Genomic DNA, 20,732 nt, shown 5'->3' on the forward strand with positions numbered 1-20,732 from the left:
CCTTCTCCTCTGCCCTCACACCTGGCTCCCCCTTCGCTGAGGAAGCCTGGATCAGATGCAGTCCCAGGGCCTCCGGCATCAAAGCACAGACCCTCCGAGCTCCTCACACGCCCCGGGCTCCTCCGGAGGCCGGCCCCTCCCCTGCGTTTGAAGGGACCTTGTTTCTTCAGGACTCCCCTCGCTCCCCACGTACTGTCCTCCTTCTGTCCCAGGACCACCCCCACTGCACCGGCACCAGGCACAGGCTGCAGGCTGGGCACCTCCACCTCCGCCTTCGATGCCCCCGCCCCCCACAGGGCAAAGCTTCTGAGGGAGTTGCCTCCTGCTTCTGCTCTGCCACCTCCCGCCTCTTGCTCTGATGGTCATCTCCTTCTGTAAATGTGGTTTTGATATTTATCTGAGTTAAACATGCCCATAGCTTAGGATCAAGAAACACGGGCAGCCCTCACTCCCATTTCCCACTTCTTAGAGACAATCAGTTTAACTCTTAGTGATGGTCGCCTCTGTGTGTCCTGCACGGCATGTTTGCATCGCTTCTTTCCCCTTTAGGCCTCACCTACCCATGTCCCACTTTGGAAGATGGAGTCGACTCCCTACCCTCTCCCCCTTCTTTATTGTTTTTTTTTTTTTAAAGATATTTTTATTGATTTCAGAGAAGAAGGGAGAGGGAAAGAAAGATAGAAACATCAATGACAAGAGAGAATCATTGATTGGCTGCCTCCTGCACGCCCCTTACTGGGGGATGGAGCCCACAACCCGGGCATGTGCCCTTGGCCAGAATCAAACCCAGGACCCTTTAGTCCGCAGGCCGAAGCTCTATCCACTGAGCCAAACAAGCTATAGCCATGCCCCCCCACTCCCCCCCCCCCCCACTTCTTATTTTCCGCCCTCCCATTACAGTTGTATCATATTATTGGTAAGGTTGGGAGTGCTTACACCTTGTGGGAACATTATTTACAGCCTTTTGTGAAATACTATGATGTCTTTTTTTGTCTCCCTTTCCATAATAGACTCTATTTTTAGAGCATTTTTAGGTTTACAGAACAATAGAGCAGAAAGTGCATCTACAGCCTCGTCTCCCAGTTTCCCTATGATGAACGGCGTGATCGCTACACTTGTTACAACTGACAAACGGATACCGAGGGGCTGTAATTAACTGAAGCCCATAGTTACACAGCGCTCACTCTGAGTGTGAATTTCATGGGTTTTGACAGATGCAAAGTGTCATGGACCTGCCATTGCAGGATCATACAGAACAGTTTCACAGCTCTACAAATCCCCTTTTCCTCCCTCTCTCCCGCCCTTCCTGTAAGCTCTTGGCCACCACTGATCTTACTGTCTCTATAGTTTTGGCGTTTTCAGAATGGATGTTGTTGGAATCATACAGCCTTTTCAGATTGGCTTCTTTCACTCAACGATACCCATTTAAGGTTCTGTCGTGTCTTTTTGTGGCTTAACAGCTCATTTCTTTTTTTGTTTTTGTTCGTTTGTTATAAATACATGTGTTTGGTGAGTGAGGGTGACAGAGGGTGGAGACGCGCCGTACAAGCTGGTATAGGCTCGGGGGGTGAACAACACAGGGATTCAGACAGTCTGGCCAGCAGGGCAGCCGGGCAGCACTCTGGGGCTGTAACACTTGGCTGTTGGGGTACCGGCAGGGGTCCTGTCCGGAGGAGCAACCTGGCCTGAGGTCCTGGGCGGTGTCGTCAGCGGCATCTGGGCTCAGCTCACATCATTCAGGGCCTCGCGGGCAAACTAAGGCCGCCGGGTGCCTGTCAGAGTTGCAGTACCTGAGCTGCCTTGTTCCACCTGCTTCTGCCTCAGCTCCTGCACCGGCACCTGGACTTGGTGCGGGGGTTTCTCTGCTCAGGGTGAAGCCGACCTGGCGCCTGCAGAAGTGCCGCATGTCCCTGATGAGGCCCAGGTGCAGCCACCGGCACCCACCCGGGCCCTAGAGGATCCAGGTCTCCTGAGCTCCGTCTTCACAAGCTGGTAATCCGGCTCCTTGAAGAGGCTCTCGGCAGGGCCCCTGGGGTCCGAGGACTCGGTGATGATAACATTGGAGGCGTCTGGTTCTGTTCCATGACCTGAAAACCTTCGCCCACGTGGAGGGTCAGCTTTGCGCTGGAGTAGCCAGTGGCCATGCCGGGCAGGATCTTCTTAGGGTCTTGAGTGACAACCCCGTCAGTCTCTCCCTGGATGCCTGACTCCACAGGGGAATGCTTCGCCCCCTCCCGCAGGACACCCCTGCCCACCTGCATGACCAGCACCTTGAGTGCGTTGGGGTGGCTGCAGAGCGGTTGGTTGGCTATCATCTCTGGGTGGGGAACTCGCCCCTTTCCGTGCTCTGGGTGACCCTGTCCAACACCTGCACGCTGCCTTAGCTCTTGCTGCAAAGGCAAGGATATCCTGGAACCGCGAGCTCAGGGACAGGGCCCGGCCCGGCCACAGGCTGCACATCTCGGGGAACCAGCCCTCGCGGGTGGCAGCGGGGCCGGAGGAGATGGGGCCTTGGGGACCAGGCTCCTTGAGGGGCGCGCTGGTGGGGGGTGGGAGCGCGGGACGCGGACTGCAGGCCGCCTGGAGCCGCAGCACAACGGGACCAGCTGCACCTGCCGCCCAGGCCGCAACCTCGCTCATTTCTTTTTATTGCAATTATATGGGTGTACCATAGTTTTTTTGTTTTGTTTGTTTGTTTTTAATCCATTCACCTATTAAATGACATAATGGTTGCCCCCAAGTTTTTGGTAATCATGAATAAAACTGCTATAAATATTCATGTGCAGGTTTGTGTGTGGACATGCTTTCAGCTCATTTGGGTAAATACCAAGGAGTGCTGCTTCTGGATCCTCCGGGAAGACAAGCTCAGCTTTGTGAGAAGCTGGCTGGACCACGTGCGCCCCACCAGCAGTGACGGAGATTCCGGCTGCCCACACCCTCGCCGGCATCCTCGCCAGCCATTCTAAGAGGTGTGTGGTGGTATCTCATTGTTGTGTTAATTTCCTTTTTCTCTAATGACATATGATGCTGAGCATTTAAAAATGCTTGTTTGACATTTGTATATCATCTTTGGTGAGGTGTCTGTTCAGATCTTTTGTCCATTTTTTAACTGGGTTGTTCATTTGCTTATTGTTGAGTTTTAAGAGTTTTTTGTATACTTTGGATAACAGTTCTTTATCAGGTAAACAGTTTCTATCACATCAGATGTTTTCTTGTAAATATTTTTCTCCCATTCTATTTTGGCTTGTCTTCTCATTCTCTCTCTCTCTCTCTCTCTCTCTCTCTCTCTCTCTCTCTCTCTCTCTCCCTCCCTCCCTCTCTCTGTCTTCTTTTTTTAAATCCTCACTCGAGAATATTTTTTTTTCATTGATTTTTAGAGAGAGTAGAAGGGAGAAGGAGAGACAGAGAGAAACACCAATGTGAGAGAGACACCTCAATTGGTTGCCTCCCACCAGGAGCCTGTAACCGAGGTGCGAGCCCTTGACCAGAATCAAAGCCGGGAACCTTCAGTCCACAGGAAGAGGCTCTATCCACTGAGCCAAACTGTCTTCTCATTCTCTTAAGCATGTCTTTTGCAGAGCAGGAGTTTTAAATTTAAATTTGTTTCCTTTTTCTGAACAAATGTTTTGTTTTCTTGGGTTTAATAACTTTGTAAAGGGGAGGGTTTGTTTTTCTATGTGTTTATGGCTAATTCAACCCGCATTCTCTCCAAGTTGTATATCAATCTCTCAAAAGTTCAAAGACATTAGGTATTCTATCAATTTCATCTCCTTGAGGAAGTCTTTTCTAGAACCTTCTGACTTATTCCAGTGTGAACTGCCGGCCCTCCAGGTCTGTTGCCCCGAAATGCTGCTCTGGGCTCCCTTCACCATCACCGTCACTTCTCTCTTGCGTTGGCTTCCCCCGTTTCTTTGTTTTTCCTGGAGCCATTCTCGAGTAGCTTTCTTAAGAAAGAGATACAATTTTTGAGCCCACATAAATCTGAGAAGCCCTTTTTCCTACCCTTGATTGATCCATGGGTTGGCCAAGTATGGAATCCTAGGCTGAAATTAATTTTCTTTTATACTTTTTAATACAGCTCCCGGATGTTCTGGTTTCTAAGACGGTGGCTGAGAAGTCTGATGAAATTTTGATTCTTGACCCTTTGTAGAATCTCGTGGCTGTTCTTGTTCTGACGTTCGCTGGCGCCTGGCCTTGTGTGGGTCTGCTGACACGTAGCGGGCCCTTTCAGTCTGAACATTCAGGTTCGTTCTGATAAACGTCTGAAATGCTTCCTTGCCTATTCCCTCTCCATTGTTTTCTCCGTTCTCCTTCTGGAGCTCCTTTGTTGAGGTGTGAGGTTCCTGTGCTGGTCTCCTACCTTTCTTACTCTTCCTTTCCTACCCCCACAGCGTGGCAGCCACGACACCCCACGGGTTCTCCTTTCAAGACAGAACTTTGTCACTCAGCTGTGAGGACTGTGGTTGACCAACAGCTTCTGAGACCCACTACAGCCTTGCAACCAAGACCAAGGTCTTCTCGGGCAGTGCCAGCCAATGACTGAGCACAGTGGGGACACAGGGCCTGGCCATTTCTGCCCAATGTGGGGCTCCTCTAAGGGACAGTCTTTGCTCTGGGGACCCCACTGGGTTGGCCAAGACTTTGTTGATCTTCATCAAAGTCAGGCTCTCCCTCCTTTGTTTGTTCCACAGGTGTCAGAGGGTCTGAAGACTCTGCCTGCCAATCCTGTTTCCTCCTCCTTTATTTTCACAGGCATCGTCCTCCCACCCCAGGACTCCTAGTGTCATCTCAGCATCTGTTTACTAGAGGATCCAAATGGACACGTCTTTCAGTTTTTGTTCTACTTTATGGAAAACTTCCTCAACTTTATCTTCTAATTCAGGGTCAGCATTTTTTTTTTTTCCTTAAAGGGCCGAATGGTAAATATTTTAGTCCTTGCAGGCCATGTGGTCTCTGTCACAACTACTCAACTCTACCAATGTGAAAACAGCCATTGAAGGACATAAAAATATGGGTGTAGAGAGCCAAGATGGCGGCGTAGGTAAATGCTGGTACCTGCTGCCTCCCACAACCACATCAAAATTGCAAGTAAAATACAGAACAACCATTATTCAGAACTGCCTAATATTTGGCCGAATGGAAGTCCTACAAGTAGAGAAGTAAAGAAAGTACATTGAGACTGGTAGGAAAGGTGGAGCGTGGAAGGGGCTGGGCCTATACCAGGGGTGGGCAAACTTTTTGACTCAAGGGCCACAATGGGTTCTTAAACTGGACCGGAGGGCCGGAACAAAAGCATGGATGGAGTGTTTGTGTGAACTGATATAAATTCAAAGTAAACATCATTACATAAAAGGGTACGGTCTTTTTTTTTTTTAGTTTTATTCATTTCAAACGGGCTGGATCCGGCCCATGGGCCGTAGTTTGCCCATGGCTGGCCTATACCAACATATGGCATTTTTTTCAATTGGGAAGGCTATCACCACTGCAGAAGCCTCTCGTGAGAACCAAGGGGTCCCAGCCCCACACCATACTCCCAGCCAAGAGTTCCAGATCTGGGAAGAGAAGTCCCATAACCTCAGGCTGTAAAAAACAGCAGGGACTGTGGCTGAGTGACACAGAGGCTGCTGGAGACCCAGGCAGTTCCTCTGAAAAGGGCTGGTGCCCAGATTTACTTGGATTCAATCCCTCTAGGCTTCAATGCTGGGGCAATTGCTCAGAGGGGGGCGGGGGTTCCCAAGGACATACAGGGAGGAACTAGATTATCTGGCATCAGAGCAAGCACTCAGGGGCAGCTTTCTCCCAGACAGGGGTGCTCATAGGGGTCATGGTTACTATGATGACACCTTCCCCATCGCAGAGCTGACTGACAGCCATATCTGAGTCTTCGTCAGCATGGCTCACTCTGTTCATTCCACCTTGGTGATTCCCTGAGACTCCACCCCAACCAATTTGCAGCCCCACCAAAGCTGTTTGCAGTGGCTTTTCCATATGAATGGCCTGTCCTGACTCAGGCTTCAGACATGTCTAAAACCTCTGAAACAAGCAGCAGTTGGTATCAGTGTGCCCCATATCTACCAAGACCCAGCACTAGCGCCAACCTGCCTTGCTTCACAGCTTGGCCTGGCCTGGCCACTTCCAAGCCTAATACAAGAGAAGCCATCTACAGATTGCTCTGTAGCTGCTGCTGGGTGATCCCAGGCAATGGCTAACTTTGCACCACCTAGGAGGCTCCAGAGCCAGTGCACCGGTGGGCAACTTCAGACCATACCAGATTACAACTCTACACATCCTCAAGTGACACACTAAAGGACAGACTCAGTGAGCACCAAAACCCCATCGAAGCAAGTCCTGCTCCATGGGGGTGTCTCCTGCACAGCAGCTCCCCCACTGTAGTCGCAGCTGGTCCTCACAGCCAATTGGCCTGGAGGTCAATTCCTCTCAGTTACACCAACAGCAATCAAGGCTAAATACAACAAAACTGTGCACACAGCCCACACGGGGATGCACCTAGAAAGATATCTCCACTGCAGAGGCCTCCTCAGGTGCCCACCTCAGGTGACTGGGGGGAGTGGGGGGGCTGAGCCACTGGGCCCTATAGGGCACCTACTACACAAGGCCACTCTACCAATTCCAGGAGACGTACAGCTCTACCTAATATATAGAAAGAAACACAGGGAAGCAGCCAAAATGTGGAGACAAAGAAACATGTCACAAATGAAAAGAATGGAAGAAAGCAAACTGGATACAGAGCTCAAAACAATGGTGATAAGGCTGCTTAAGGATCTTAATGAGAGCTTCAAGGGACTTAGTGAAACTTTCAAGAATCTTAGTAAGAATTTAAGACATGAACAAGGTCCAGTCAGAAATGAAGGATACACTAATTGAAATGAAGAATAATTTACAGGGAATAAACAGTAGAGTAGAGAATGCTGAGAATCAAATTAACGACTTGGAACATGAGGAAGCAAAAAATACCCAATAAAAAAACAAAAAACACCTAATCAGAAGAGCAAAAGAATAAAAAAATATGAAGATAGTGTAAGGAGCCTCTGGGACAACATCAAGCGTACCAACATTTGCATTATGGGGGTGCCAGAGGAGAAGAGAGAGAGAGAGAGAGCGAGCAAGCTATTCAAAACTATCTGAAGAAATAATGTCAGAAAACTTCCCCTACCTGGTGAAAGAAAGAGACTTACAAGTCCAGGAAGCACAGAGAGTCCCAAACAAAAGTAACCCAAAGAGACCCACACCAAGACACATCATAATTAAAATTCCAATGGTTAAAGTTAAAGTTAAAAGCAGCCAGAGAAAAGCAGTTAATTACCTACAAGGGAGTACCCATATGACTGTCAGCTGATTTCTCAACAGAAGCTTTGCAGGTCAGAGGGAGTGGCAAGAAATATTTAAAGTGATGAATAGCAAGAACCTACAACCAAGATTACGCTACCCAGCAAAGCTATCATTTAGAATTGAAGGTCAGATAAAGAGCTTCACAGACAAGAAAAAGCTAAAGGAGTTAATCACCACCAAACCAGTATTACATGAAATGTTGAAGGGTGTTCTTTAAGAAGAGGGAGAAGAAGAAGAAGAAGAAGAAGAAGAAGAAGAAGAAGAAGAAGAAGAAGAAGAAGAAGAAGAAGAAGAAGAAGAAGAACAACAACAACAACAACAACAACAACAATAAAATGGCAATAAATATATATCTATTAACAATTGAATCTAAAAATCAAAATAAATGAGCAAGGAATCTAATAACAAAATAAACTGATGAATAAAATAGAACCAGAGGCATGGAAACATGGAACAGACTGATGAATCTCAGAGAGGGAGCGGTTCAGGAAGAGATTAACTAAAGATCTTATATGCATATATGCATTACCTATGGACACAGACAATAGGGTGGTGAAGGCCTGGGGCAGGGCAGGAGCCCAGTGGAGAGGGCAACAGAGAGAAAAAAGGGAGACATTGTAATATTCTCAACAATAAAGATTTAAAAAAAAAAAACCCAAATGGGTGTAGCTGTGTTCCAATAAAACTTTATGTAAAAAGCAGGTGAAGCTGGATTTGGCCTGCAGGCTGTAGTTTGCTGACCTATTTTATTTTTTTAAAGAATAGTTTATTGATTTTTAGAGAGAGAGAGGAAGAGAATGGGAGAGAGAGAGAGAGAGAGAGAGAGAGAGAGAGAGAGAGAGAGAGAAACATCAATGGGCCCACAACTGGGGCATGTGCCCTGACAGGAAATCCAGTAACCTCCTGGTGCAGGGGACGATGCCTAACCAACTGAGCCACACCAGTCAGGGCTGCTGACCCCTTTTAAGTAAGTTTGCATTTCTGCTGGGATATTATCTAAGAACATTTTTGTTTTGTTTTGTTTATTCTCAGAGTGTTTCCCCCCCAAAACAGCATCTAATTTTTATTGCAAATGTGCCATATATCTTCCTAAGTCTGAATATAGTGACAATAGTTTTAAGTTTCCCCCCCCCTGCATATTGTTTCCTCAAAATTCTGTTTGTTTTTGTTATATTGGAGGTTTTTCTCATATATTGATGACCCCTGGTCATCTGCTCATGTCTAAGAGCTTGGAAGCATGGCGGTTGCCTCTGGTGGGGGAGGTGTTGACTGGGGCATGACGAAACTTTCTGGGGAGATGGAAATGTGCTGTATCTTGAGTGAGGTATGGGTTGCACAGGTGTACACAACTGCCAAGACTCATTATACGGACCACTTAAGACCTTTGCCTTTTCCTATAATTGATTAAGGAATATAAAAAACGGTGTATGAAAGAAGGCTGCTGAGTAGGCCTATGCGGGGGGTGGGAGGGCTGGTTGATTCAGGGGCTCAATACGGAGAGTTGGGGTTGGGCTGTTTCGCTGGGAAATCTCTGATGCCAACCTATTTAGGTATTCTCTTCCTGGCCAGTTGGACGCTGAAAGAGGACTAATACAAACAGGAGAAAACCCAACAATTTGGAGAAAACAGTAGGCAGGGAGAAGAAAACGAAAGCAAACAGGAAATGAAACAACAGTAACAAAATGCTTATTGTTCACGAGATTGAAGGGACTAAATCCTGGAGTGCCCTGTCTGGAGAATTTAGCCCTGGCTTCACTGTCCGGGAGCCAGAGGGGAGGAGGCCCAGGTGATGGGACGGGCGGGCGGCGGGGGCTTCCCGCATCCAGGATGGAGCAGTCAAATTAGCCGCTGGTGGGTCACAGGGCTGCCCCTCCCAGTTGTCCTGCTGTGTCCGGGGCTCAGAGACCCTGTTTTATCCTCTCAGGACAATGAACCTTCTGTCTTTGTTGGGGCGGTGCGGAGTGGGGCAGGAAATCTGAGGGTTAGAGCCCTTGGTGGACCAATCCTCTTGTGTTGGGCCCCAGCTTTGCTCCCACTTCCAAGGGTGCTTAGTTCATTAACACGGGCGCCTTTGGGGGTTTTGTGGGGTAAGCTCTGGTGCCCCTTGGCCTTTCTCACTCCTGGCTTAGAGTGCACTTCAGGGGCAGTGTCCTCGGACTGCTCAGGCACAGGCCACGTTCATCCGCCTTCCAGATTTAGATGTTTGCTGCCGGTCCCTTTTCACGTCATTCTTTCTGATTCATACTGTGGTGGCAGAATCACGGCCCCGAATGTCCGTGCTCTCATCCCCAGGACCTGTGTGCTGTGTTACATGGCAGGAAGGGGCTGAACGGAGTTGGTTCTACTTCTGGACTTTTCTTTATCAAATTAGTTTCAAACCGGCCAGCCTGCATTGGATTTTCTTTCTGATTTTTTTTCCATTAAAAAATTTAAAAAATTATTTGAGAGAGAGAGAGATGGATGATGAGCCCCGTCTCATCACAGGAACCCGACAGGGGGAGTGCCTTTCCCAGCTGCGGTCAGAGGGAAAGATGTGAGGGGAGGAGGCGGGCCTGGGAGACGCCCTCTGCCGGAGGGAGGGCGTCAGGAGCCAGGGGTGCGGGTACCCTCTGGAAAAGACAGACAGGGAGTCTCCCCTGGAGCCTCCGGAAATTCCTCCAGCAAGAGCTTCCTACAGTCGCCCTGCCAAAGTCCTGACTTTGGCCCAAAGGGACCTGTGCCGCACTTCTGACATGAGGTCTTTAAGATGATACATTTGTTTGATTTTGAGTAACTAAATTTGTGATAATTTGCTATGGCAGCAACAAAAGACTAATATACAGTTCCCCCCCCCCTCTTTTCCATGGGGGACACATTCCAAGACTCCCAGAGGCTGAAACCGCAGATCATACTGAACCCTATGTCTGCTGTTTTTACCTATACGCACAGGGTGGGGCAAAGGTGGGCTTACAGTTGTTCGCATGGGAAATAACACAATAATTAACAAATCACAATACAAGAATAAACTCTGGCCCTGGCCAGTGTGGCTCAGGTGGTTGGGCGGCGTCCTATGCATGGGAAGGTTGCTGGTTCCGTGCCCGGTTGGGGTGTGCAGGAGGCAAGCAGCCAAAGGATGTTTCGCTCTCACGTCAATGTTTTTTGTTTTTTGTGTGTTTTTTTTTTCTCTCTCTCCCTTCCCGGCTCTCCAGAAATCAACAAAAAAATATTTATTAAAAAAAGAATAAACTTTGTGATTTGTGCACTCACAACTGTAAACCAACTTTTGCCCCACTCTGTACATACCTATAAGGTTTAATTTATGTTAGGCATATTAAGAGATTAACAACGATCTATATATATTAAAGCCTAAGCCACCCAACGACTGACTGACTGGTCGACCAAGCAACCAGTTGCTATGACATGCACTGACCACCAGGGGGCAGGTGCTGAACGCAGGAGCTGCTCCCTGGTGGTCAGTGTGCTCCCACAGCCAACCTCCCGCAGTCTCTGCCCCTGGCCAGCCAACCTCCCGAGGTCCCTACCCCTGGCCACCTGTCCCCTTCCCCTGCCTCCCATCAGCCCCGATCACTTGCCAGGCTGAGGGACGCCACCCATGCATGAATTTGTGCACCGGGCCTCTAGTAACTAATAATAACATAGAACACTTGTAACAATAAAAGTTATGTGAATGTCGTCTCTCTTTCTCTCCGGTAATTTTTATATTTTTCCGTCCACACCGATTCCTGACTGGGTGACCGTCCCGTACTTGCAGGAAATGGTCGCGTGTCCCTCGTGTCAGGGGAGTCCTTGCTGGAGCCTTCATAGGCGCATTGCTTTCTGCGGCAACAGGTCGCCATCAGTCAGAGCACATTTTCCGCTCGTGTCGTCCCCCCACAGATGTCATGCCTTTTCCTCCCTAACGAGGCGTTTACCTCGCACTGTGGCTGTCATGTTTGCGGTTAGAGGTGCGACAGCAAAACCAGCATGGATTTCTTTTTCTTTCAGTTTCACAAATAGAAAATTTGTTGTTACTGTGGATTTTAGCGACCTCAGCATACGATTTTTTTTCTTTCCTTATTAAGTCGAGAACTTTCACCTTTTCACTTAAAGGAAGCACTTTATAGTTTCTCTGCGGCAGATCTGAATGGCCAGCATCGCTACTCTTGCGCTTTGGGCCACGATGAAGTAAAATAAGGGCGACTTGAACACAAGCACGGCGATGGGCGATGGAGCCTGATGGTGCTAGATTTCGTCATGCTCCTCAGAACAGAGTGTCATTTAAAACGTACGAACTGTTTTTTCCTGGAATTTTTCTTTTATTTATTTATTTTAATTAATTAATCATTATTAGTATTTGTAAAAATATATTTTATTGATTTTTTACAGAGAAGAAGAGGGAGAGATAGAGAGTTAGAAACATTGATGAGAGAGAAATATCGATCAGCTGCCTCCTGCACACCCCCTACTGGGGATGTACCTGCAACCAAGGTACATGCCCTTGACCGGAATCGAACCTGGGACCCTTCAGTCCGCAGGCCGATGCTCTATCCACTGAGCCAAACCGGTTAGGGCTATTTATTATTTTTTTAATTGATCTGAGAGAGAGAGAAACACTGATGTAAAGAAACATTGATTGGTTGCCTCTCACATGGGCCCCTAACCAGGATCAAACCCGCTACCTGGGTATGTGCCCCTGACCGGGAATCGAACCCACCACCTTTGGTGTACGGGATGACACTCAACCAGCTGAGCCACACTGGGCAGGGCTGGAATTTTTCTTTTAATACTTTCCGGCCGCAGTTGACCTCAGATAACTCATTGGTCAGAAAGTGAAACCGTGGATAGGGGGCTACTGCACGGACCTGAAATTACCCTCTCACTTCCTTTTAATGGGGACTCAGGACATAGAGAACTGAAATGTGTATTTCAACGCACCATCTTTAACCAGAAGCCTCCACTCAGCCCTGCTCTTGTCTACACCCCCAGGAAATGTTCTTATCCAAGGCAATTCTGACTTAATCGGTCACTGAATCCACCCTGATTTCCTGACCGCTCAGCACCTTTGAAGTCCATTGCCCACCCCCTCTCTCCTCCTAGGACACCCTTCTCCTGGTTTCCATGACCGCCCACACCCCTGGCTCTCCTCCCACTTTGCCAGCTGCTCCTTCTCCTCCACCCTCGTTGGCTTCTCCTTCAGGTGACCTCTAAATCGCCGAGCTCCTCGGGGCTGGGTCCTGGGCCTCTCCTCTCCCCTCTCTCTTTAGTGTAACATCATGGCTTCCAAGGCCACCTTGGTGTTGTCTCTGGTAGTCTATCGCCAGCCAAGAGAGCCCCCCTTTAAGGCCCAGACTCTTACTGTCAAGCCCCCCCTTGCCATCTTCTCTTGGACATCACGCGCTTCTCAAGTTGGAAGCTTCCGTAGCAGGATTCTTGAGCTTCTCACCATGCCTCTTCTCTCTCTTGGGCCTCTCATCATCCAACCCAGGAACCCCAGGTTTGTTCTCCATCCCCTTCTTCCTTAAACCATCAGCAAGTTCTGTCTCCTAAACGTATTTAGAAGGCACCTACTGCCTCCAAGGCCGGCCTTGGCCCAGGCCACCGCCACGCCCCCTCCGCCATCACCATGGCCTCCGCACTGATTTCTTGTGCTCACTCTGGCCCAGCTGCCATGGATTCTCCCCAGAGCCGCTGGAGTGATTGTTTAAAATGTCAATCAGGTTATATATCGCTTCCTGAACTTAATTAAAAGCCCCGAAAGCCTTCCCAATCCCATCCAGAGAAAAATCCATTTTCACATGGTCCACAAAGCCTATGGGATCTACCCCTTCCTGCCTCCCCCCATCCACTGTGTCATTCACCCCATCATTCACTCACCCTGGCCACACTGCCTGGATATTCCCTCACACTCACCAAACTAGCCTGCCTCGAGGCCTCTGCACTCTCTGTTCCTGCTGGATGCTCTTACCTCCATCCTGCCTAGCTCCTTCTCATTCTTTTTCTTTTTCTTTTTTATAATATATTTTTATTGATTTCAGAGAGGGAGGGGGGGAGTTAGAAACATCAATGATGAGAGAGAATCATTGATTGGCTGCCTCCTGCAGGCTCCCTACTGGGGATCCAGCCCGCAACCTGGGCATGTGCCCTTGACTGGAATTGAAACCCGGGACCCTTCAGTCCGCAGGCCAACGCTCTATCCACTGGGCCAAACCGGCCAGGGCCCTTCTCATTCTTTAGGTAGGAATAGCAATGTCCCCACCATCCTTCTGGTTATGTCTCTAACAGTGTGTTTGACTATTGGTGATCAGATCCATTTATTTGCTTGCTTGTGTTTTCTTTGACTCCCCCTTTAATATAAGCCCCGTGAGAGCAGGGATGGCATTTTCACTGCCCAGTTTCGAGTAGCTCACAGCGAGTGCTCAGTGAGATTTGTGGAATGAGGGCATGAATGAACACACCGGACGCCTATTATATACCAGGTGCTTTCACGCGTACCAACTGTTTTCTGTGGTGTTTTACCCAAGAGCCCCGTGAAATGGTCACAACTGGACTACATTCCCCAGTTTTGCTTACAATTAGCTGTTCTGGCTAATGAGTGTGGGCAGAAGTGAAGTGGGCCACTTCCAACTTTGGCTCATAGAAGTTTCACACGTGATCCCCGTTCTCTTTCTTATTCACCTTCCAGGGGCTGCAGAGGGTGGTGACAGTCACAGGGTGGGCGGAGCCGGAGTCCCCAAAAGGCTGAGGGCGTAGAGTCTCCCCCCAACCCCCCTAGACTCTGCATGAGCAGGATATGGGCTCTACCGAGCCAAGGCATTGTGAGTTCCAGGCGCATTTGTTACAACCTTAATGACTACCTCAAAGCACCTATGTAGGTGGCTGGTGAGCAGCGCTGTGGGTGATGCTTTTGCTGACAAGTTTTCATCAAAGGCAGCTGTGTTCTGTGGGCAGCTCCTCACAGCACCCAGGAGCCCAGGGCGCCGTGCTCACTCTCCATCGCAGCACACACATGGCATGCCATGTCCCTTGTGCTCACTCTCCATCGCAGCACACGCATGGCATGCATGGTGTGCCTTGTCCTCACCAGTTCCCTCCAGGGAGGTGCCTGGGCCATGTTCATCTCTGTGGCCTCAGCAGCCAGTCCCAGGAGGCCTCAGGGGAAGTTTGTTGAATCCACAAATGACTGAACTGGTCACCTACACCCCTCATCGCCTCTGTCCCTCAAAGTGCCTGAGAAAGCTCAACTATCTAACTTTGCAGAGGCCCCAAGAGAAGACATGATTTCCCCAGGTCACAGGGAAGAGGATGCAGTGGAATCAGCATGCCCCACGGCGGCTAACATGGCAGCCCTACTGGGAGGGAATCCTGGCGCTGAGAGGAGGGGGTGGGGGGCAGGCTTAAGCCCCCAAGGTGACCCACCAACCCCTCTGCCCACTAGCCCTCCTCTGGGAGGGCAGAGCACTCTAGGGCCCCCTCCCCCCACCCCAGCAGCACGCCAGGCTCCTGCAGCCTCCGTGTTCACATCACTCAGTATTTTTAGCTTCACCACCTGGCACCTGTGGTCACTGCCTCTGCCCAGCCTGGCGGTGTCCTCTCCCCAGGACTTAAAGGGCTAGCATCTACCAGCTGGATAGTAGCCTGCAAACATAGGCCACCATGCTGCCAGTGCAGGAGGCAGCGGGGTCTTCCCCTGTAAGGGGATCCCCAAAGTTGGAGGTGGGAGATGGGGGGTGGGGGGATGAGGGAGGAGGGCAGGAACTCATGGTTGCCTCTGATTCTCAGGGTTCCCAAATGCTGGTTTGCTCAAGCTGCTCACTGGGGCTGATTAAAATTACACATCCATCTCCTCCAAGACCCGAGACTGCAAAGTCGCCAGGACAGCGTGTATTTTTTAACAACCAACTCAGATGATTCTGATGTCCTGTCTCCCCATGTCATATTCATGCATTCATTCATTCAACAAGCATTTTGAACTCCTACAATAAATATAGCGATGTTTAGGGGTTCATTGCTTTGGAGTTCGAGAAGCACTTCCGCACCTATGATCTGGCTTTCTGAGTCCCCTAACTTGGTCTGGACTATAAGACAGAGCAGCAGGGCTCCTGGGGTGGCCAGTCTTCCCTGACCCTGCGCACAGTGCACCCACGCCTATCCAGGCGCCCAGCGCTCGGCCACACTGACCTGTTTGCTTGTCTGTCTCGCCCAGCAGGCTGTGACCCCGGGAGGGCTGGGCTCCAGCCCCATGGCACGCCCTGGCCTCTGTGGGTGCTCAGTCACTGATGACCGTGGCAGGAGCATCCCCTCATTTCGCAGATGAGGAGACAAAGGCCCACAGAGGGAAACTTACAGACCAGGGGTCTAACAGAGATCCAGGGAGGAAGCGGCCCAGGCAGCAGGCGCCCACCCGAGCCCCAGCTCTCCGGCAAAGGGCCCGAGGGGCACCTGGGCTGGCCCTGAGCCTGCCCTTCTCCCCACCCAGGGCAGCGCTGACTTGGGCGGTGACGGGGGTGTGGGCGGGCTGGGTCACAGCAGAGGTGACCTTTGTCTTCCCTTTGGATTTGCTGTCCATCCTGGGAGCCTGAGGTCACGGTCGGGTAATGCATTCCCTGCAGATGGGGGTGGGGAGAGCTGGCAATAAAGACAATGAACCCCGACCTCGGCACAGTGCACAAACCCTATTCCTCATGGTGACGCAGAAGCCACACGTGCTCCCACAAACTGTACGTGAACTCACAATCACACACTCATATACCCAGTCACACACCCTTCACTCCCCTTGGTCCCCCCTTACACACACGCATATACACACACAGATATTTCCACTCAAAGATTCAACCCTACTAGTGGTCGGTTCAGTGCAGGGAGTAAAGGTGACTCTCAGCTCCGGGTGGAGCTGGGCGTCCCTGAAGGACTTCCCGGAGGAGGAAGCATTGCAGCTGGGCCGGGATGGGCTGGGGAAGAGAAGTCTGGGCAGGGTTTCACTGAGGGTGAGTGTAGGGAGCAGAGAGAGATGGGGTGGGTGGGGTCAGTTAGAACACACAGCCTCCGAATGCCCGACTGAGTGTCCATTTCATCCTGTGGGAGCTGGGAGCCAGGGAGGGCTCTGAGCAGGAGGGCCATGACCACATGGGAGAGAACAGAGGGTCCCGGTGGGTCCAGGACAGGGGAGACAGAGGAGGGACAGGTGGGGGATCTGAGAGTCTGGTGCAGGGAGGTGGCGACGGCCGGTAAGCAGTGGACCGAGAGACTCGGGCGCAGGCCTGCCAGGCCCCAGGGGCCCCAAGTCGCTAGTTCTGCCCACCCACTGCCCACCAGGGGCACTGACCTCTGCAGTGGGACCTCTTCCAGCAGCTCCTCCTCCTCCTCCCTGTGGAAGCAGATGAAGCAGAAGGCGGGCACATCCTCCGGCCCACAGCCCAGGGGCCAGGCGGGAGGCAGCTCCAGGACAGGGCAGGGGTGGCGGGTGGCCGGCTCGGCAGCATCCTCCGCGGTCTGGGCAGGGGTCCCTGAGCCAGAGTGCTCCAGGGTCAGCAGCCTGCTGGCCTCGGGGCCTCGCGCCCGCCCCCCTGCCACCTGTGCCTTTGCACTCAGGTTGCCCGTCGCCTTGGTGGGTGGAAGAGCCCGGGGCTCTGTCCGACCGGGACTCCTGCCCTGGCCCACGGGCCTTCCAGGAGAAGTGCTGGGCCTTGGGCGGCAGCGCCTGGACGCCCGTGCTCAGAGGGGCTCACTGTGGGACGAAGGTCCAGCAGGGCCCCCGTGCCCTCAGCTGCCCACTCTGCTGCCGCCTGTCAGAGGCGAGGCTGGGAGGAGAGGCTCAGGTGTCCCGACCGTCTGTTCATCTGTCCGTCCAGGCGTCTGCTCCTCCCTGTGCAGCCAGCGTGGCAGGAGAGCTGGTTTCCCTAAGAAAGTTTGTTCTCCTGAAGTGGGTGGCACCGGTGGCCTCTAGGAGGGAGGGTCAGGACCCGCAGCTGAAGGTGGGAGAGGGCCGGGTGAGGCTGGCACAGTGCCCACACTGTCCCCTAGAGGAGTTCTGGGCCCTGGGGTCCTCGCTGGGCTCTGTCTCTGCCTAGACTGGAGCTCTCTCCCTCAGTCCCTGCTCCCTGCTCCCTCGGACTGGGGACTGGGAGCCGCTCTGGCAGACCGCTAGGCTGTGGGTATTAATAGCTCCACATTCTTGCTGAGAAGCCGGGAGGTTAACTCCTTCCCTGCCAGAGCTGTTGGGGTGGCGAGCTAGAAGAGCAGATGGCCACGCCGCCACCACCGAGCAGAGGGAAGGGCGTGGCCTCCGTTCTGCCCCCGACTGAACCTGGCCTGCCCCTCGAAGGACCCTCGGAAGCCACCTCCAGCATCTGTACCTCGGTCAGAGAGCCCTGGCCACTTGCACCCTCCACACATACTTCGGGGAGCCGGGTGAGGCTGGTGGCTCAGGGCAGCACCTCTGGGACTCTGGGATGGGCAGGGCTCTGAGCTCCTGAGAGCATCCCGGATGCCTCCACTCACACATCTCCCCTCAGCTCCCTGGGTTCCCCCTCCCCGCCCCTTGCTCCCTTAACAGTCAGCATCACTGCCTCCGGGTCCAGTTACGTGGCCGGCTTCCCATGGGGCCTGCCCTGATGTTCCGCACACAGCTCCCGTGGGACCCGGAGATGCACTGCACACAGCCATCTGTGCCGCTGAGGCGTGTGAGAGGGTGGGTGTGGGGGAATCCCAGGAGAAGCTGTTTGCTTGAAAATGTTTCTTGAGCACCTGCTATGTGCCAGGCACCCGGCAAGGAAGAGGGCAGACCCCACTCCTGCCTTCGTGGGCTGGGGCTCCTGGTGGGAGGCCCCTGGGGCCGCAGGCATCCACATGGTGCCCTGTGTGAATTAGGAACCAGTGCTCCCTCTGGGCGGGTGCAGCCTCCCACCCCGCACCCGCACCCCCAGCCCCAACCAGCTTGTCGTGTGGATAGCAGGCCGGCTTTCAGTCCCACTCACCTCCTCTGCAATTTACAATTCGCACAGCCAGGGGTGTGGGAGGTATGCACACCAGATCCAGATCGGGCCCTCCCAGGGCTCTGAGGAGGAAGGACGGGTGGGAGGAGGATGGAAGTGGGAACGTGGGTCAGCAGAGGGGTGAGGAGGTGGGTGGGGTCAGCTGAGTTGTTGAGGCTGAGCACAGGGACCCAGGCAGATGGTGCCGGGGGGGCTGGTCTCCACGCCCTGCACCTTCAGAACTGTGACAGCGTGGGGAGGAGGGTGCCTTTTTCTAATTGGCCCACCCAGAGGGGTTCCTTATTTGAATTAGTCTCTCCAAAGGGGGTGACTTTTTCTGACTTGCACTAAGGAGTCCCCTAGGCTGGGCTGGGGCGATGACACAGGGCACTGGGTTCCAGGGTGGGCTCTGCTACAGACCTGCGTGCTTTGGGCCGGTCGCTGTCCCTCCCTGGAACCACAGACCTAGAGACTTAGAGGCCAGCGAATCCAACCCCTATGAGCCCAGGAAGGGCAGACCCTCTGAGGCCACGTGGGGACACACAGCAGAGCAGAGCGGCACTCCCAGCGCCTGTCAGTGCCGGCTCCAGGCTCCAGGGCAGCCAGGATCATGTGCCTCAGACCTGGGGTTTCTCTGGGAAGAGGACAGGGGGCAAGAAGAGGAGTGGGCGTTAGGGGACCAGGAGGAGGAAGGGCAGGCCAGGCTGCGGCTCCCTGAGGTGGGAGAAGAGGGGTCAGGCTGCCCCAGGCCTCCAGTCACCCCTTGCCTTTCCCGGTTGGGGGGGAGGGGGCGTGGTTGTCATTTGCGAACGTTAATTATTCACAAAGCTGCTGTTGTGCCTGGTTTAATGCACGCTGATGGCCTCCTCTAGCTAATGGGGAAAATCAATGAGTTTTAATTCTCAGTGGCTGCGAAGCTCTGACTGTCTCCCGTTTGAGTGGCTGGGCCTGGTTGGGGCTGGGAGTGGGGCTGGAGGCTCAGACCCAGTTCCCAGGAGCCTGACACCCAACCTTTCCCTCTCCCACCCCTGACCCCCTGACTTCAGCCCGAGGAGGGATGATAAGAGTCAGCAGGCAGCTCCAAACTCTGCCTCAAGCATCTTGGAGGGTCTAAGTCCTTAAATCTCAGCCATTCACCTTCTGGTCCCTCCCCCAAAAGAGACCATGCCCCCTGCTGGCCCCTGCTGGCCCCTGCTGCGCCCTGCATCAGACCTACGGCCAGAGGTGAGCCAGCAGAAGCAGCCCCACCAGGCTGGGAGGCTGAGTCAGGCCTGCAGCTCTTGGCTCTGCTGGTTTGGGGCCTGGAGGAGGCTGCCCTGCTCACCACGTGGCCCGCTCAGGCCCGGCGCAGACCTGGCTTGGGCATGGGGAGGAGCTGCCCAGGCCTCACTTTCCTGAAGAGCCTTTCATACTAACTGACATTGTTTCTACCAGAAGTTACACATTCAGTTACAGAGCCAGACAATTTCTCTGACAGGACTGAGACCTGGGAACATTTCTGGGGCATAAGAGTGCGTCCCAGCCCAGACTCCCCTCTCCCGAGTTAACATCCTTATGAGCCTGTAATTACCTTGTGAACAGAACAACTGTGTCACACTGTGCGTGCGTGCGTGCGTGCGTGTGTGTGTGTGTGTGTGTGTGTGTGTGAAAAGCATTAATCAGACAGGCATAAGTATGTAAGACACACCGCGGTCCTCGTCATGTTGTTCTCGGGATTCTTAATGCTTCCAGAACACAATGAGCCTCCAAGAACGGAAGAGGCCTGAGATGTCGCGACCTTGAGAGTCCCTGCTTGCTTCCCAAAGAACCCAGGCCTCCCCCATGGACCCAGGGCCCACGCCCGGCTGTCTGCTGGGTTCCCAGCTAGTGCTGTGGCCTCCAGAACCCAGGAACCAGGGCACGGAGAATGGTGACTGCCAGGCCTCACATCCTGTCTACCCAGACCCAGCCCTGGCCTCTAGACCTCGTCCCCCCCACCGCCCGCCCCAGGCCCCCACGGACACGGGCCATCCCAGGCCAGACGAGGAGCTCCTGAGGCATGGCTTCCCAGTGGGGCAGACTGGCTCGAGTCCGCTCCTTTCTTTTCTTTTTAAAAATCCTCACCAGAGAATATTTTTTCCATTGATTTGTTTAGAGAGAGTGGAAGGGATGGAGAGGAGGGGAAGACAGAGAGAAATATCAAAGTGAGAGGGACACATCGATTGGTTGCCTACTGCACGTGCCCCGACAGGGCCGAGGACGAACCTGCAACGGAGGTGCATGCCCTGGGCCGGGAATCAAACCCTCAACCCTTCGGTCTGTGGGCAGACACTCTAACCACTGAGCAAACTGGCCAGGGCTTGGATCCCTTTCTGACATTTAATTTCCATGCTCCCCCACACTCCCTTCTTTTCTTTCTTGGGTTTAGGTGGGCAGAGGGCTTCAGTAATCCTT

The 20,732-nt window shown here is 52.5% G+C and overlaps 1 protein-coding gene and 1 pseudogene across 1 annotated transcript in view; both read right to left on the reverse strand.

Moving 5' to 3' along the window:
- Positions 1-17,438, reverse strand: part of SBK1 (SH3 domain binding kinase 1) — a 53,785-nt gene extending 36,347 nt beyond the window's left edge. Inside the window, exon 1 of the mRNA XM_059692446.1 lies at positions 16,652-17,438. The gene's annotated coding sequence lies outside the window, so the exon portion shown is untranslated. The remainder of the gene's footprint in view (positions 1-16,651) is intronic.
- LOC132232481 (spermidine synthase-like) lies at positions 908-20,001 on the reverse strand (annotated as a pseudogene).
- Between the last annotated feature and the right edge of the window lie 731 nt (positions 20,002-20,732).

Source organism: Myotis daubentonii, chromosome 4, assembly GCF_963259705.1.
Source record: "Myotis daubentonii chromosome 4, mMyoDau2.1, whole genome shotgun sequence".
Classification (NCBI taxonomy): Eukaryota; Metazoa; Chordata; class Mammalia; order Chiroptera; family Vespertilionidae; genus Myotis; species Myotis daubentonii.